Source organism: Psittacula echo (assembly GCF_963264785.1).
Source record: "Psittacula echo genome assembly, chromosome: 2".
Lineage (NCBI taxonomy): Eukaryota > Metazoa > Chordata > Aves > Psittaciformes > Psittacidae > Psittacula > Psittacula echo.
In genome coordinates this window covers 51,071,089-51,090,084 of record NC_137737.1, presented here as the reverse complement: position 1 = coordinate 51,090,084, position 18,996 = coordinate 51,071,089, and the positions used below count along the sequence as shown (strand labels likewise).

At 41.2% G+C, this 18,996-nt stretch overlaps 1 pseudogene across 1 annotated transcript; it reads left to right on the top strand.

Annotated features, from left to right (window-relative positions):
- The first annotated feature begins 9,342 nt into the window (after positions 1–9,342).
- Positions 9,343–10,114, top strand: LOC308216925 (glycosyltransferase 8 domain-containing protein 1 pseudogene; annotated as a pseudogene). Its single transcript has one exon. The product of its transcript is annotated as a glycosyltransferase 8 domain-containing protein 1 pseudogene (transcript).
- Positions 10,115–18,996: the final 8,882 nt, after the last annotated feature.

The window sequence follows — 18,996 nt, the reverse complement described above, 5'->3', positions numbered from 1 at the left end:
CTTATAGCCCCGTTTTGGAGCATTGCCAGAAGCTCTCATCAGTGTGCTCATGATGTATACATGACTCTTTCAGCATAACGTATGGCTGCGGACAAGAAATAGGCACATGAAAATAACGGCTGCTGATTTCACTATCAGTATGCTCTTTGACCTTGACCCCTGGCTGGAAACTACTGTATTAGTAATTCAAGTCTCATGTTGTCTCTTCTCTTTACTTGTAATACATGTTCTGCATAGGGTTTATTACTAAGTACGTGTTACAGATTTCACAAACTCGGAATAAAATCACAGTGTTAGCATGACACCCCCAAATACCAATCTGTCTGCTAGGTTTCTCATGGCAGCTAGTCACTCTTTGCATGATCTTTGCACCTTCTTACTGACCCAGCACAGGAGCAGCACTAATATTAGAAAGCGCTAAACTCTCTGTTAGTGTGGAATAATTTTGTTTAAAACCACTAGTCTAGATCCCAATTGAATCTATTTGCCAAAACATGAGCCCTTGGTGTAGCACAGATGCCATTTTTTTTTGCGTGTGTGTGAAAGCATAGATTCTTGCTTAGAAAGATTTATCTGATATTAATGACAGAGCTGCATTTAGATGGCATGAATCAGTACGTGCCATAAACTGCTTGAACACTCATTAAACCTGATGAATTAAATAACCCTCCTGGGCTGGAGAGAGATGTTGTTGTTATAGTTTATGATATATCATATATCACATCTGTTCATAGAATCATAGAATCATAGAATAGTTCTACCCATGTTATTTTATGCATAAAAGAGATAACAGCAACAGGAGTAATTCCTGCTTATTTTGGAAGAAACAGATGCTCAGCAAGCAAGGCAGTGCAAAAAGCCTGGAAATTGGGAAATCTGCTGGAAATCTCTCAGATAGGCTTAGGAAGTGCTGGAAGACTTTTCTAAATGGAGAAAAAGTCTGAAGAATATTATTATGGAGTAGTTATACTGTGGGTTGGTTTTTTTTTTTTTGTTTTTTTTTTTTTTACAGTAAAACAACTTTTGTTTTGGGGGCTCTCCCTTTGGAATTGTTGCCATGTGGGCTACTTATCCGCTGCTTGGGTCTCTTAGGTTAAGATCTGGTTCTTAATGATACTGATATGTGTCTCTCCTGTTCAAAGGAGCACTGGACTGGGGCCCAAATCTGCATTTCAGTGGCTCTCTAAACAGTTTAAGCCTTGGGCAAAGGTAAATCCTCCTAAAATTGCAGGCCAAACATTGCTCACTCTGTGTTATCTGCAGAAGCTCATTTTAGTTATTATTAACTGGTAGCACAATTCCTTCAGTTCTCAGGTTTACACTTTTGGTCTGTCATGTATGCGGTGGCTGGCTGAGAGCAGCTCCAATCAGCCTCAGCCAGTTCCCAATGGAGTCGATGGGTTCTGAGCCAGGCCAGCTGCCCTTGGCTGTGAACCGTAAAATAAATGTTTCTCTTAAACACAGAGCATCTTTAGTATTCCAAGAATGTCTCAAAAGCCAATCTAGGCTATGCCAGCTCTTCTTCATATGCAATGGGGAAAAATCCTTTCAGAACTGAGGCATGGGAAGTATGTAATGCTGAGATGTGTCATTGTCTAAACTTTGGGCACGGTGGGATGTTAGCGAAGGTTTCCAGGGAACCAGGAAAACTTTCACAAACTTACTGGCTGACATCCATGGCAAATGTCATTCCAGATATGGCAGAGAATTAAGCAGCTCTGTAGCAAAGTAAAACTACATCCAAAAATAAAGATCATAACACTTATATTTCAACGTTAAATGCTAAATATTCAAGTGCTGTAGAAGTCAGTGAGACTGGGGAAGAGATTTACTTATCCCTGGTAGTATTTAAATGAATAATTTTCTGTGATTCTGGTTAAAAACAAGTGGTTAGATGCATTTAAGTATGTGTATTGTTTCTCACTTTAGGAGGAACTAATCCTTAAGTTACTTACAATGTGCTTTATAACGAAACTGTGGATAAGATTTCTCTCACTTGTCCAGTAACAAGTCATGCTGTGATGAGAACATAGTGTCTATTTTAAATCTAATACATAGCTACACACAGAAAAAAGCTACCTTTCAAAGAAGTTCACCTAGGACTACGAAAATCCTCACTCAGGCTACATAAAATTATAAAAGTAAACAAATACTCAACACTTTTGACAGACAAAGCTCTGCTGACCTAGAAGCAAACACTGAAAGATGAAACTGGTACTGCTCTATGCAAGACTGATTCTCCTCTTACATGTCCATTTGCTCCTTTCTCAGCTCTCTTTCTCTCTGGGGCATCATTGGACTGCCTTGATCCCCAGATCCAGTACTTTTTCAGTGCTGACCACTCTCTGAATTACTGGATTCCTTGGGTGCAAGCACCCATAGGCAGCTGCCTCAATGGATCTTGCTGTCTAAGTACCTACTGCAGACGGTGGAGCTCTAGTCAATGCAATTCATTGACCCTTAAAAGTATTTGAGCTCATTGTAAAGTACTGGACTACCTTTGGCCATCTGACTTGCCCTCTAGGCTCCACTGGTGAGACTGACATTGACTGTAATGTCACCCTACACACCAGCCACCCTGGCGGACACCTTGACTTCCATGTCCTAAGCAGGAGCTGAATCATATGTTTCCTTTCCAGATTAAGATCCTGGCACATCTTTGTGAGTACTCCAGTTGGTTTTGGTTCAGTTTTTAATCTTTCCTTCCAATATTTCCTCCTTTCTACATCCTCTCCTAATCATAGCAGGTGATAACACTGTTCTGTCTGTCACTCAGGCTCCCAACCTGGCCAGCATACTAGCTGGGATTTAGCTGAGCTGTGATTACTGAAATATCAGTGGTTCTTGATTTCTGACTTCTCTAACAGCCAGTCTTCCCAGCAACACACACAAGTAAATCCCTCCTCCAGACACCCGGTGTTTCACACCTAGATCCTTTCAGGTTCCTTTCCATTGCCCTTAAGAAATCCAATCCTACCTTGCTCCTACCCACCGGCTATCAAAAGTCGTTGTGGAGAACTCATAGCAGCCTTCCAGTATCTGAAAGGGTCCTATAAGCTTGCTGGGGAGGGACTCTTCATTAGGGACTGTAGTGAGAGGACAAGGGTTAACGGGTGAAAACTTAAACAAGGGAAGTATAGATTGGACACAAGGAGGAAGTTCTTTACTGTGAGGGTGGCGAGGCACTGGCATGGGTTGCCCACGGGAGTTGTGAATGCTTCATCCCTGGCAGTGTTCAAGGCCAGGTTGGACAGAGCTTTGGGTGACATGGTCTAGTGTGAGGTGTCCCTGCCCACGGCATGGGGGGTTGGAACTAGATGATCTTAAGGTCCTTTCCCACCCTAACTCTTCTATGATTGTATTGTCCAGCCTGGGTTGCCTCTCATCTTTCTTTTTCCACACTGACAGCTTTTTCTCAAGTACATCAAACATAAGCTTTTGCCTTGGCTTTCAAGTTAAGCTTGGCCAGTTCCCTACCTTCTGTATCAGCTTTCATTGCCTGTCAAGGCAGTTACTCCCTGCTGGGTGCCATCATTCCCTCATTAACTTTTCCAACAAGAACCTGTATGTGTTCTTCCATCAGGCCCTCAGGCTTGGGAGAGACATCTTGCAAACGGCTGCAAAGCTACATTATGACCTGTCTTCAAAGCTCTTATTTAAATTCTCCTTTGCCATAAGGCTAAAGAAAAAAAAACATTTTTGACATGACACAGACTACAAGAGTGCATTGTACTATATAATATATTTGTTAATAATTTCCTATATTTCCTGTCTAGTTTTTCTTATCCTTTGAGTATAAATTCTTTGGGGTAAGAATCACATTGAGGAGTTTGTCATTAGAATAGAAATAAGTACATCAAAATGATAAATAAAGAGGGCAGTAAATCTTTTTCATTCGAGAAAAGGACATGCCTAAATTTCCTGTTGGTCAGATGTTGTGAACTCCATTAGGAGCCATGAGTGTTGACATCAGTTCGCCTAATTCTTTGCTATTTCTAGGGTGATAAGACATGTTAACTCTGGGAGACGTGAGAGCACCTCGTTTCAGTCAGCACTGTAAAGCACCGGCTGCTTCTGCCATGCTGCATTTTTTTGAGAAGCCACTGGAGGGACACCTCTACTACAAAACTAAAACCAGCTGCAACCTGCTCCAGCGCTTCTAGCCTTGGCCGTCCCAGCTTCCTCTCCGATGGGACTCCAAACATGGGTGTTATTTGCTGGTTATGAATTATTTCTGGTTTAAAATCAAATGCCTAACACGGCCTAAAGTTATTAGTTCTATAGACATAGGAGGAAAAGAAAGAAAGGCTAAAAATGCTCATGTCACTTTGGACCAATGTTAAAGCTTAAAACTTCAAGGGGAGATACCAGAAGGCCTGCTTCTGCAAAGTCCAGCTTGCTGAGCATCCTGTGCTGAAGTGAGGCTGGCTCATGCAAAGGCCTCAAGACCAGACCAGGAACAAATCTGCAGCCACTGGACATTAGGCAACCAAGTCACCTCTAATGGCCAAGCTGTTCCTCTTACTGCTGCAGTGATGGCCATGGCAAAGCTGAAATCATCTCATACTGCAGTGCCTGGGAGCTGCAGAATTCCCCTTTTCTATATCAAGTCTACTTCTGTTATTGAAAGCTGACTCTTTTCAAACCACATTTTTTTTTTTCTAAGCTAAATAAACTAATATTTATGGCTATCCACCACTTTTCTGTAAAAATAATAGTCACTCAGAAAGTGCCAATATGGAGAAGACATGCCAAATGTGTCTAAAAGATATCTCTGCAAATACAATTCTATTTTTGTCTGAAACAGAAAGCAGGAAACATTTATGTTCCTGAGTATCTAAATTTATCTTGAAAAGAATATTTATTAAAGTCACCATAGAAACAGAAATTTAGAAGTATTAGACTTATTCCAGTTGTTGCAATTACGATTTCCTCCACAGCATGATCTGTTATATAGCAAATAATGAACAGCTCAATATGTTATAATTTTATTCTAGAGATTTTTGCTCTTTGATGGAAAAAATCCCCAACTTTTGTAGCACGTAAAACTCCCCTTTCACATCCCCTTTTACTGAATAAAAAGAGAAAAGAACATGGAATATTTACCTGGAAGTAAAGATGAAAGGAAAAAGTTTGAACTCGCAGTCTATAATTTAGGGTAGTATCCAAGAGTGTTTGTCAGATTTAAAAATGCTTTTTTATTTGCTGATTAATAAGCAAGCTCCATGGCTAACTGTACACAATGAAGAGTCAGCTCTGCCCAGTGGTCCACTGGTCTCTCTAAATCCCATCAACAGTTGTCACAGCTACTGCTTATAAAGCCATTTTAAAAATGAACCTATCATGATTTTACAGGAAATCATTTTTGTAGTGTGACTTCTTTAACCAAAGCATTCCTTGGTTGATGCTTAGTCCTTGCCTGGGATGGTTCCCCCTGGTTTACAAAGGGGAGTACACGTGCCATGTTCTTGCTGGATTGCCTTGCGTTGACCTCTGCTGTGTGGATGTGTTCCACATGGGAACTATTTTGGTTAGCAAACATTTTATAAATAAACATCCTATGAATGCCAAACTTTGAAATAACTGTTTTCATGTGCTAAAAGCTAACTTTCACCATGAAAAATATTTTGTAAAGTATTAAGCCTTCTATGCTCCTCCCCTTACTTGGTGCAGCCTTTCGTTCTACCTATTTAGTACAGTAGCTACTCCAGATTAGCAATAAGAGTTTCATCATTTACAGTATGGTTGATATAAATCTTATAATATATAAGTCCCATTGTCCTATTGTGGAAGCTTCATCTTTTCTTATTGGACGTATTTTCTAAAAGCAACAATGTAATCCTGTATGCACAGGTTATATTTATCACAGCTGGCTTAGGCAGAGACAGAATTAATTAGGAAGTGTCTCAAATGTCAGATCATTAAATGAGACTGTAAAAACATAAATTGTAGTTTTCAGGGAGAAGATATCTCACAAAATGACCCTTGAAACAAACTAAAATCACTATAAAGCATTAATTTTTTCCATTACTTATAGCGACAATGTATATGGTTCCACATAAACACTAAAGCTTTCTGATTTGATGTGAAGGTCAGCATAGAGGTTGTGATGAAGAATTTCTTTTAGTCTCTGAGGAATGACTAAACACTGAACAAATATTTAATTTGCATTTTACATTACTCTTTAATAGACTTCTTCAAAAAGTCCCCCTAGAGTTTATTTCACCTCTTTTCTTGTCAAACATTTATGGGATTAAAATGAAAAAAACCAAGATATACATAGCAAACAGTTAACATTTAATAAATTCTTCCCTTTCACCTATATTAATACCAAAAGGTACTGTAGCAGTAAAATAAGTGAAAATGCAGCATATTTCTCTTTCCATTCTAAAGCAACAGCTTCCCTAACCTGAAATCAACATTCAGACTCAGTCGTAGAAATGCATTTTAATTGGAGAGACTCTTGCAATATAGTTTTAAAATCATGAATGTGACGTCTGTTATTTTAATGCACTATTTGATTCTGGGGACTGGCAGGAGATTTCTGTATTAGGATGCTAACTCTTACCTGCATTAGAAAAGGTAACAAATTAAGTCAGAAAACAGCGTGTAGGGAATAGGATATTATTTTTCTCCCTTTCCTCCCTTTTCGTCCCCAAGTGAATCTGTTTAGACTGAACCAGTTTTAGCTGCGGTGTCAAGGCAACACATTATGAAAAGGGATGCTTTGAAGAGGCTCTCACCCATTTGCTGGGGTATTTTGTAAGCCCTTTTGGGCATACATGGACCCTTGTTGGTTAGTGACTTTGCAGTACTGACAAGATGCAGAATGTGCCAGCATACACGTGCAAACACAGGAGGATAAACAAGCCCTTCTCGCTGCAAGAGCTAGTGTTAGTGAGCTGCAGTGAGGAGGAAAGCTGCATTAAAAACAAGTACACTCTTTCCTCCCACTGCTCCTAGTGTACAAAGAGCGTATCAGATCCAGAGGCAAAGGACATGAGTGGATAGTAGCAGAGGCAGTTAGTATTGAGGGTTGAGGTTGTATTATATGAATATTAAACAAAGTTTCTAAAGAGCGGTGGTCCCAAATGCACCAGAATTTATTGAAGGGGCTTGTTTCTTTTTAAGATCCCCCAAAATCTGCAGTTTCTCTGTGGGCACCCAGCTGCCTGGCCTCACTGTGTTAAGATCTGTGGTTCTTCCCACATCAATAACTGATAAGAGGTGCTCGGGGTTGGCCACCCTTTCAGAGACCCAGCCCTGGGATTTCACTTCAGCTGTAGGGTTGTAGAGATGGTCTCTGTCCCCTCTTCTATGCAGAACAGGTTGGAGAACCTGTTCCTGAAATTAGTGAGTGTTTGGAAAGCCTCCAATATTTTTTCTGTATAAAACATTTTTGACAGCACCATCAGTGGTCCCTCCCACAGTCCCAGTAGACTTGGGAGAAAGGGACTTTTCAGGAGGCAAGTGAACATAGAATTCTGTGCTGCTGTCTCTGTCTCCTTTGCACAATGCTGTAGAAGGAGATCAAGGCTCTATCCCATCTGCTTTCCAGTCCTAAATTCCCTGAGAGGAAATTGTGGCTTGGAGCACAAATGTGCCTCTGCACTTGGTACATGTGAGATTGTACTGGAGACTGTACTGGAGAAGGGAAGAGACAAAAGCACCCAGGGAATTGTAGCTGTCTCTAAACTGGCTCTCAGGTGCCAGAACTTGTAGATAGGAAGCTAGATAGCTTTTAAATTCAGGTTTCAGTGCTGCTCTTGTGTTTCATGTTTGTTAGTCTGTGTCAGCACATATCAGTAACCACAGGCATATGTATGGTAGCTTCACCTACAGTATGAGATGAAACTCTTTATATTCCTAAATTTGTGTAACAGAAAAAGTGCTTCCACCTAGAACTCGGCAACTCTCCACTATACCATCAGACTTACAGCGCTTAGTGAGACTGGCAGTATATGCCAGTAAAAATGTCTGTGTGCTTAAAGGAATCCAAAAGGGACTGACCATCAGCCTCTAATCTTCAGCCAATCTTGTTGAATTACTTTCATTCAATCTTCCTTTGTGTTCTTACCTGATATCACACTTATCCCTTCATGAGCGTTCCTCCTATTGAAAGCGCAAGCCTTAGTCATCTGTTAAGAGGGTACAGTGAGTGTTACATGAGTGTATTCTTGGATTTTTTTTCTTTGTGAACTGTTACAATTGCTTCTTGAGGACATGAATGCCTTTTCTGGCCGTCTCCACTCCTCCATCTTAATCCTTGGCGCTAAGGACATTTGAGAAGTACAGGTCATGTTGCATTGGAGCACAGGATGTAGGAAGCTTACTGCATGAATCACAGACATTATGTTCTATTCATAAAGAAGAAAGAATTAGGGATTTTGTTTTCTCTAAAACAAATATTTTGAGTAACAGGCTAACACTGGGCTTTTTTTTAAAAAAGAGGTGGTTTGGGGTTGTTGGGTTTTTTTTGAGACAGCAGTAATAATAATAATAATACTAATAATACTGTCTGCTTTTTGTTTCATATTATACAAAGATTAGCCTGAAAGAGATATCAATTATATTTGTATAAGAACATTTTTCCTCACTGTTTTTAGTCCTGGGTGTTGCAGTGATTAAGGGGAATTGATCTTTGTTGCCATACAAAAATAGGAATACAAACATGAGCTCAGTGATTGTATAAGATGTGCTCGAGGGCCGTAACTCCAGCCTAGAGGAACACTTTGTGCCTTAGTCAGACCATGCAGGCAAGTCTATCAAATGTACAACGTATCATATACAGATTTCTGTCTGGTGGACCTTTCTGTCCCAGACTCCACATTTATCATTGTCTCCCTGACAGGAGCTCTGCCCTGTTATCCTGACTTGTATGTCATTTATCAGTGTTAAGTACGACAAAAGAGTATCTCTTTAAACCCCCTTTACCCTTTCACATGCTTCTACCCTTGAATAATGATATCTGTCTCTGCAGCCACAAATATTCCATTTCATCCTTTCCTTTGCATTATGTTAGATGCTCAATAAGTGATTAAAATGGTATTTGTGCACTTTAAAATGAAAATTATTACGTTATTGTTGCAGTTATGTGTAAGAGAAGAGATAAAAGCATTTGGGTGCTTTTGCCCCCTTTTTAGGCATGTCAAGTCAAAAGAATTTTATAATAAAAAAGAATAATCCACAAAGTCAAAACACAGCAATGACAACTCAGACTAATCACACAGTCCCAAGCTCAAATCTGAATTTTCAGCCACGGGTATAAACCACTGTCTCCAAAATTCTGACATAAACACAGAAAGTAAATAGCATTAATGGTCTCTGAACATACTTTCACATATGACTACTGCATTTATTTTACACAAGAACAAAGGGGAATGTGGGGGAAATGGGCCACAGGAACTTAGAAAGGTTACACAAAAAGTGCAAACAGTTGCTGGAAAAGATGTTTCCAAGCAGCATTTCAGAAAGCACTTGCTGATGACACTGGCAGGGGAGCAGGGCATCATCCCTTTAAAGTTCAAGAATATCATCTTGTACAATTACAACACTCCTTTGAAACCTGGACATGCAGCTGCATTTTCAGATGATTGTGACTCAATCACCAATAAAGTTGCTGTTCGTGGGGCAGGCAATCAGTATAATCACATTGGGTTTCTAGATTACTAAAAAGAAAACCATCCGAAAGCTTGCCATGAAAGCCAACACCTGCTCTTTCAATCCAGGAGTTATTGTTGCCAATTTGACAGAATGGAAATTGCAGAACATTACTAAGCAATTGGAGAAGTGGATAGCACTGAATATAGTAGAGCGACTTTACAGTAGGACTCTGGCTGGCAGCATTAAAACACCTCCATTGCTAATTGCATTTTATAAGCAACATTCCAGTATTGACCCCATGTGGAATGTCCGGGATCTTGGGTCTACTGCTGGAAAAAGGCACTCTCCTCAGTTTGTGAAAGCTGCCAAGTTGCTCTGTTGGAATGGACATTTCAAGCCATGGGGAAGAACAGCTTCATATGCTGAAGTCTAGGAGAAGTGGTATGTCCCTGACCCTACAGGCAAGTTCAGCGTAATCCGCAGACATTCGGAAGCCTATGAAGCAAAGTAGAGTCCATTTTAATAACTGATGGCGTTTTCTCAGGAAACTCTGGTGGAGGTCCATAGTGGTCCTGATGTGCAAATCAGTCATCCGACCCGTGTCTAGGGGCGAAAGGCTAATCAAACCATCTAGTAGCTGGTTCCCTCCAAAGTAGGATAGCTGGCACTCAGCCGTGGGGCAGTTTTACCCAGTAAAGCAAATGATTAGAGGTCTTGGGGCAGTTTTTCCACAGCTGAAATGATGGAAGGGGTGAGATTGTCTTCAAACTCTCGGAGTTTATGAATCATTTCATCCACTGTGAGTGGTACTATGCCATTCCATGTTACTGTTGCCAATGAATAGCCATACGATGATGGTGCATTCCATGTAAATTTCCACCACATGGGTCATGTACATTCGACTTCATCTGGATCTATGGGTACATCCCCGTTATTCAGCTTGATGTGATAGATCATCTCTACAATAACTGATTCCCTCAGAGACTGGATGCCTTTCTCTAGAGTAGTCCACTTGGCCGAACGACTCATAACATCGTCCTTATATGAAAACCTTTCTTTCACAGCTGCCAAGAGCCACCTCCAAAGGCTGAGGGACTGTTTCTCTCTTGCAATTGCTTTGTCAATTCATCCTTCCCTAGCAAGTGATCCCAGCTGCTTGGCTTCCCTACCTTCTAGTTTGTGACTGTTGGCCCCATTGTCCCAGCATCAGAGCAATCGTGATGATGTGCTCCCCTGGTTGATGGGTAAAATCTTTGTGCTTATTCTGTAACTCGGCTGAGGTCTGAGGTCAAGAAGTCACCTTTTCTTCTTCTTCTTCATCATGTGATGATGACTCCTGATCCGATGCTGTTCCGGGTAGAAAGTACATTGCCATTGCTTCTTCATCTTGTTCCTTCATCTTTCTTGTCTTTTTTTTCTTTTCCCCTTGCGTACAGGAGCAACCGATATTGGTATGAATTGGTCCTCTGGTTTATCTGCAGTATCTGTTTTCAGGGTCTGGGTAGCTGCTGTACTTGTCACTGGGGTTTGAGTAGCTACTGTACTTGTTGCTGGGGCTGGTGTAGCTGTTGTACTTGGAGTTGGAATAGCTGTGCTGTCTGTTGAGATTGAAGTTTGAGTAGCTGCTGTACTTGTCACTGGGGCTGGTGTAGCTTCTGTGCTTGGAGCTGGAGTAGCTGCCCTGCCATCAGATCCAGGGACATTTTTTAACTTTTGAAGATGCTGGATGGTGTTGAACACGGCTCTGTAAGCATAGGCCAGGCCTCAGCACATTGCCATGATTTGTCTTTCTCTGGTATGACCAGGATGACAACACACCTCATTTAAGTGTTGTACTAATTCTTCTGGATTTTGCACTTGTTCGGTGGTGAAATTCCAAAGCACTGGAGGGGCCCACTGGCCTAGATACTTGCCCATACTATCCCACACACCCTGCCACTCATAAGTGTTCAGCCTCAGGGAAAATCTGTTGGTCCTCCTATATCGTCGTCTAACCCTAGAAAAGGCCCAAACCTGACTCTGATAAGCTCTTGATATCAGACGAAATGATCATGGGTAAAACACACTCTGTATGCGTGCCAACATGGTGATCCCCATCACAATCAGCAGACAGGTCTCAAGGGTACCTAAAGGCCATTCAAAACCATCAGAACTCTCAAAAGATGCTGTAAACAGTCTGGTGGTGGGGCTGGGAGCGTGAGAGAATGTCTCCTTCACAGGTTGACCACCCAAGGAGGAGAAAAAAGATCTGTAATTGTTAAACACTTCTATTATATACTTCCCTAAGTATAGAGGTGGTGACCACACTGAGAACATAAGGCAGATCAGTTTAATAATCAATGATTCTGTTGTATTACAAGTCATTACCATAAAGTGCAACAAAACAAGAACCTTAGCCCAAGGCCCCCAGCCGATAAACACTAACATAGCGAATACTGGCTGTAAGTAAGGTACGACATGCTGAAACTGTGAGATCAAGAGCAACAACTTTGAGAGCCAATAACTCAGCATTGTGAAGAGTGGCTATTAATACAAAACAATAAATGCTTATCACAAATATGATTAGACACACTCTGGTCAGATCTGTCATTATCTCAACCCTTTGTGCCCCATGTTGGGCGCCAAAAAGAACTGTCGTGGTTTAAGCCCAACTGTAAATCAGACCACGCAGTCCCTGTCTCACTCCTCCCCTTCCCCACACCCCACTCCCGGAGGGATGGGGAGGAGAATCGAAAGAATGTAACTCCCATGGGTGGAGATAAGAACAATCCAGTAACTAAAGTATAACACAAAACCACTGCTGCTACCACCAATAATAATAATAATGAGAAGGGAAATAACAAGGGAAGAGAACACAACTGCTCACCACCCGCTGACCGATACCAAGCCCGACTGAGCAGTGGTCTAGCCCTTCCGGGGAACTGCCCCCAGTTCTACATCCTGGGCATGACATGCTGTGGTATGGAATACCTCTTTGGCTAGTTTGGGTCGGGTGTCCTGTCTCTGCTTCCTCCTGGCTTCTCCTCCTCCCTGGCAGAGCATGCGACTCACAAAGTCCTTGGTCAGAGTAAACATGACTTAGCAACAACTAAAAACATCAGTGTTATCAGCACTGCTTCCACGCTGAAAGTCAAAACCACAGCACGGCACCAGCTACTAAGAAGGAGAAAAATGACTGCTACTGCTGAACCCAGGACACTATGTTTGCTGCCATGTTTTATAACAACAGACCATCTTTACACAAAGTTGGTAACATGCTGGAAATCGTAATCTTCACAGAATTTATGTCTAGCTATTTCCTTGCAAGACATTTTATAGAGGTGTGTTAGCAACTCTCTATAGCAGGTAAGGTCCAGGCTCAGGTTATTAATTACAGCTTGGAGTTTCAATCTATAATCAATAAAAACCTCAAACCAATTGCCAGTTTGAAACTTTGCTTCTTATTCTCCCACGTATACATACACACAAGTCATCAGTTCTCACATCTCTCCTTTTATATCTCCCACTCTGTTTTCCAGACCTGTTTCCCCATTCTGTTTCTAAAAGACAAAAAGCACCTTGTCCTTCATGTTTTGCCCAGAATCCTCATGCTCCTGCTCTCCTGAGCACTGCACTGGTCATACCTAGTCTCTGGCACTTCTCACCACTGTGCTGTGTCCTTTTCAAGCATCACTTAGAGGATGTTGAGACCTGCAGATGGGAGCACAGCAGTCAAGGAGTATCTGCAGGGGGAGAAAGTACTGCATGGCATAGCTACTGCAAAAGGATTGCATGGGAAAGCATGAAAGGATCCCTCTCATTACTCCAGATCTGGGTCCTGAGAAAGCCGCCAAGACTGTTTATCTTTGTGTAATATCTGCAAAGCCTCTCTGACAAAGATGGGTAAGTGGCTGTAGCACTTGATGCTGAAGGGATCCTCCAGAAAGGATTATTGGATGAAAACCAGGTTACCAGCTCCTGAAGCTGGTACAGCAGGAATACAAGTAGAAATGAAACGGGTTATCTGGAAAGCAGGGTGTCTCCAGACCCTGATTTCCAGTTCTGGCATGTGAAAAGTTCCTGGGGAGTCTAGGTGCTGGAGGTTGGTTGCCACCCCTGAGTAAATTTGCCTTTTGTATTTGTTTCCTTGTGACCCCTTGCTTTCAGTGTGGTAATTAACAGCCTGGCTATATATCTTGCTAATTGCCTCCTTTCTTGTTTTGCAATTGAGTTTACTTGATCCCATGTGTACACTGGTCTTAAATACACTTAGCTGAAAATTGGTAGATTTTTACTGAGTAGAGGAATAAGGTTCTGGACCAGGTTTTCAGTAGCGGGGACAAAACCCCTAATAGGTTTACAAACAGGTCCATATAATGGTATTTGCAGCACTTGTATGCTGGCATGCCAGAGTCTGGAGAGTTTGAGACTTCCCTGAAGGCAGGACACTGTCTGCTTCTTGTTTATGAGTTGCTATCATAAAGCAGAGATCTAGGAATAAGTCTCTCACAGAGGCTGCCACCTGGAAGAATCCATTTTTCAACTGGCAAGCATGTCCCAATTTCTGACTTCTCCAGGAACATCTCTGGAGGGCAGCTAGGCAGTCTCAACACCCTTTCTCTGGCTGCTCTGCAAAGCTACCACCAAAAGATCAATTCCTGTGTGAGCATCAAAGGCTACACAATGCTTCAGATGAACTCTAACAAAGCCTTATTCAAAGACACTATGGCAGCAGTTTTCCCAAACTGGGATGCACTGACCTATCAGCCACTTCCCAGTAGAAGAAGAACCTACTCCTTTCCTTTTTGCCCATCTTTGCTCCCTGCTACATATTCTTGTCATTTACCACGTGGCAGATCTGGATCTCTCTGGATCCCTCTGCAAATGGATGCAGCTCATTAACTCAGAAAGAAAACCCAACAATTTTTTTTCTTTTGGTTACCAAACATTATAGGAGACTGGACTAACAGGCAGCAGAAGACCATGAGAAGGGTCTGAGGAAATTAGAGATGGTGCACAGGAAACAGTGGGAGCATGCGGCTGAGTGTAGGGAAAGGTCACAAGAATCATGCCTTCATTTTGTAGGCAGTAGCAAACCATTGGATCAGCCCACCAGATCATGACACTTAGGTTGATACATCCTTGAGTCTCCCAGAAATATTACTCCTGGTATAACTGAAGACAGCCTTCTTCCAAATGCCCCAGGCTGGTGGTTCACAGCTGCCTTACAATCAACTCATGACCTTTCAGTCATTTCCCAATGATGAGCTCCCATCTTACAGGAGGTGTTTTAGGCATTAGTTCCAGATGTATTAGTTAGTATTTTGCACCTTGAATGAATTTCACCACGTTTCCGTTATTTCAGTCTAAAGTGCCTTCAATTCCTTCTGTACAACATGCCAGCTGTTTTCTGCTTGAGAAAACCTCCCAGCTTTGCGCCATCAACACACTCCATCAACATGCTCCTGACATTTGTGCCGATTTAGCATTTGTATTTAGGCTACATTTTCAACAAACCACATGCTACTTCATATACCCTGACAGAGGATGACTTAACCCCACATCATCACTTAGTACAGTAAGTACAGCATTTGATGCTAAACATCCTCCTGGCAAGATTGTTATAACTCCCACGGAAATCAAAAGGGGTCTTTGCACTGATATTAGTGAGCCAGGTCATCATGCTGAACAGTTGAAGTTTAAGATCAGTAAGTGTAAGTTGTGAAGAAAATGGTTTGAATATGCCAGTGGGTTTTTAGGGTAAATTTTGTAGCTTTATATTGATCATTACAATGGGAAAAAAACACCCTGTGTTTAAACAAAATTACAGTGAATTGCTCAAAGGCAAAACAAAATTCTCTGCTCAGCTGTTTGGCTCACATTCATCTCCCTTTACTCCTATAGAAGTGACATTTTAATTAACTGTGTCAGGTGGATGTGTAATGTCTCTGCTGAAAAGCCTGTATCTGCTCAGCTGTGTGTCATAGTTTCTATACCACTAACATCTACAAGAGGTCACGCCTTCATGGCAGGAAGATCCAAATTCTGAACAAATACTTTATATTACATAATCTGGCTAAGCTTTTCTTCTACTGGCACAAATGTATGGAAAGTAGTGATTTCCTCGGATTATTTAAATACACTTTTTTTCTCTATGAGCAAGCTAAAAAATTTCTATAGCAGGATCAAAAATCAGTTGGTAATAAACAGTTTTGCATGGGACTGTCTGGCTAAATGGTAGTGATTTTGTTCCTCGAGTGAGTGCGTTTAGCTATGAATACCTAAGTGTGCAAATGTAAACCGCTGCTTTTGCAAATATACGTGCAGCTCTGAGGTTCACTTTCTGTGAATGTTAATGGACACAGAATTCAATCACATGAATAGTCAAAGAAAGTGAACGCAAAAGCAGCACAAGTGTGGTTGAAGCAAAAATGTAATCGCGAATCACGGCTTCCCCTCGCTCCACTAGTGTGAGCATCTTAAACTTTGAGAGCTTCACAGTATTGACTAGATTCTGCATTTTTCAGGTAAATATAATGCAATACAAGCCATGAGACTCCAGAGTCTTAGGAGGAATGTGTCGGTTGTGTCACAAAGTCTGATTTGGATCTGAAGCTTTCCTAGTCACCTGTCAGCTTAGACCTAGATAGGATTGCTGTAATGTGGGAAATACTTCTGCTGGCATGACAGGAGATGGTCAAAGAAGAGGATCACTACCTTTCTGAGACTCCCTTGTCAAACCAGGAAAGAGGGTGAGCAAGGAGGGAAATAATGTGTGAAATTCTCTGAAAGGTGAGGGATGAAGGTGAGCAATTTTTTGTTTTCTTTTTTTTTTTTTTTTTTAAATAACAGTGTCAGGGTTTAAATTGCAAGTGTGTGATTTTAACATCAGTGAGTGGGAGGGAGAAACAAAGGAGGAATGGAAATCTATGTATACACTTATATATGTACTTGAACATATATTCTTAATCTGTCACCTTAAGATGTGCCCACTTACCTGCAGCTGTGAGTGGGTACCTCTGAAAAAGTCACAGAAGCAGGAGTGAGCATACAAATATAATTAAACTCCAGGAGGCTGAAGTGCTGCATTTGTTATTCAAGAACTTTCCTGATGCATTTTGATTTTACCAATAAAGAAATCACTCACCAATGCAATCTACAGGGAGAGAACATTGGAGGTTATGAGCAAAACCAGTTAAAATTAAAAAGAGATGATCCAGACCTTTGGAAAACCTAATGGCATTTTCCCAAGCACATCATGAGCATACAATCAGTGGGAGCATACCACACAACAGTAATGTGAGTAAGTAACTAGTAAGTATCTTATCCAGAGATAATGGGGAAACTGAGGCACATACGTGGTTGGGGCTCTGATTCTGCAGAGCACTTAAATAAATGCTTCAAACGCAGCCCATTCTCACTGATGGCAAACATTGCTTTCCTAAACTTAGTTCTATTTATCTCAAATCCTTCCTCCTTAAAACAGGAATAATGTGATGACTACACCTAACAGTTATTCTGTGGCTAGAAACATGCACAGGTTTACTTTGCTAAGACAAAAGCTACGCACGTGAAGATGAGAACAAGAGATGGTCAGAGACAGGCTTGGTATAGGAGTACTGCTGAGAATATCAGGCACAACTATCATTAGTGTGATGGCAGTAGGAAGTGAGGAGGAGCAAGGACTGAGGCTAGTAGGTGATGAACAAGATAGGTATGCAGGAAGCCTCAGAGAGATGTACTTTTGAATTTGTGTTGCTATTTCAATGGAAACTAAATGTGGCACGCTTACCAAGCAGAAAACACAGTAACAAGCTGGGGCTTCCTAGATACCCTTATACTACATCAATGTAAATGAGAGATACTGGAGAAAAGCTTGTTTTTAATCCTCATTCACCCTGCAAGATGGGCAAGACATGAAGGGGCAGAAATCAGCCCATTTCTTTTCAGTATATTCCTTTCTAGTCTTCTTCAAAAACTAAGACAAAGCTGCAGTGATTAGTGCAAGCTCTATGGTCAGAATCTTAATTCCTTCATGCCACCTTAATTTCTACCACTAGCAACTTGCTTCAGTAGCTCGATGGAATATGGATTATATTTATTTATTTAGCTAGTAGGAAGGGTTTAGGTAATGTAGTCATTATATTAAGTCTTAATGCCTGTTCCAGCAGCTTAACAGCTGATGACAGACCCTCAAATAATCAAATCTAAATGCATTTTCAAGTAAATTAAATACTTTCTTTTATTATACTGTCTTATCGGCACTATGTCAACTGCCATTTTACAGATAATCCTCCAGAAAAGTAAGATCTGATTGCATTTCAGTTTACTTCATTTACCAGAATTTTAATTTTAGTATTCTGTGGCTGACTTCATAAATGTCTCATTACAATAATAACTGCAACTCTATGCACAGTTACACCAAGACCTTCCAAAACTCTAGTATACAAGGTCACTTGCTGTCTGTGTGGTTCCAACAGAGAATAACTCTCCATTCCACTCAGTGTCAGAACCTCCTGCCTCTTCTGGAAATGCCACCAAATGACTTGGGGATGGTATAAACACATAATTGAAATCAATTTACTTAAAAGGATTGTGAACCTTGATATATGGGGAGATCTGCTTGATAATTTATGGAAAATTGCTGGAGAGGCTAATACTGCATGGCTGCTTTTCCATTTTAATTCCATGAGAGGATCTGGTAAAAAATCAGAATTTGAGTAGGTTCTGTCTCCCCTAATTTGTGTCATATAGGAAGCAGGCACATAGTCTACAACAGCCACGTGGGGTCCCTCTGCATTCAGTGCAGACACCTTCATCCCTCTTACTGTGGGCTCTCAGACTTTATGCTGAGGGGCCACTGTGATTTTGGACAGTCCCTTCTCGGAAGACTTACTTTTCGTTGGCTGTAATTTGCCAAAAATGTTGCCTTAAACAAACAAACAAACAAACAAACAAACAAACCAACCTGTCAAAAAGATTCTCATGTGCCTCTTTCACAAGAACCCTGTGTTCTTCGAAATTTTTCTGAACCTTCACTTTGAACAGTATCCAAAAACTGAACTAAACCCCAACATCTTATTGCTAATCTTCTTTTTCCATATTCCAATGCTTCTGCTTTCTCTCTCATTTTTCTCTTTATTTTCCAACAGAGGGAAAATAGAACAGAAAACACAGAGAGAGGAAGATTAAGTCTATTAACTACACTGTTAAAGGCTCTCTGAATACACAGCCAGGGACACACTCAGGATTCTCAGGGCAAGTACGGCTTCACCACAGGATATTCTCCGCAGAGTCATACGGGATTAGGTGAGCAGGGTTACCTCTTCACTTGTTCCTCAGTCATTAACACCCAGCAATCTGCTCTTCATACTCCTGGGCTTCTCTGAGTTGTAGGGATGAAAGAGAATTCAC